Here is an 813-nt window from a genome sequence, read left to right as displayed (position 1 = left end):
AGCAGAGGAAAAAAAAAAAAAAAACAGAAAGCAGAGGCAAGAGACAGCCTGAAGGCTGACAACCTTTGCTGTCCTTCATGTGGTACAGATGCATCCCTGTCCTTTGATAACAGGAGGCACTCCTGTATCTTTTTAACAGATGCTCCCCTTTTTGGCTTAAAGTAGTTTGAGCTGGGTTCAACCCCTGCAACAAATTCATCATAGTTAACAGTAGCTGGCAATAAAAAGTCACAAAATTAAAATCTTAGATAATGTTACCATTGCTGAGTCCTTGTAATAGGTTACAGTTGTCTCTGCTGAAGTTTTATCCTTCCTAGTTTTTAGAAACTCTCTTAGTGGAAAATTCTGTAACTAAAAAAGGTAAAATCCTCTCTATTCACTATCACACTTTCAGTGACAGAGGTGGATTTCACCTGGACCCCATCGTCCATGTTCCCTGGATTTTTCCTCGTATTTCTTACTAGTGATAAGTTCTTATAAAACCCAGCAATTGGCATTTTAGAACAAGGCTGTAAAGACTTCCTTGCTGGTCTCATATTTAATTTTGTAATGGAATGTCTTGCAGGAGGATCCATAAAATTCATTTGGCCCAATAATCTGAGCAAGCGTTCTACCATCTTTCTTATGAGGCGTCTGTGCCTTTCCTAGAACAGTCTCACTGGTGTGTGTGTAATTATTCATTTGTACATTTTTATGTGGAGCTGGTTATGTTGCAGCTTGTTTTTATTAGTTCTTTGATAGAAGCTGTTTTGTGTTATTATTTCACTTGATGGAGTCAACTCATCAACTCATTCTTTTTTTTTCTTTCTTTCT

This window comes from Piliocolobus tephrosceles, chromosome 16, assembly GCF_002776525.5.
Source record: "Piliocolobus tephrosceles isolate RC106 chromosome 16, ASM277652v3, whole genome shotgun sequence".
NCBI classification, from domain to species: domain Eukaryota; kingdom Metazoa; phylum Chordata; class Mammalia; order Primates; family Cercopithecidae; genus Piliocolobus; species Piliocolobus tephrosceles.
The sequence above is the reverse complement of the archived record's forward strand: the minus strand, read 5'-3'. Positions refer to the sequence as shown.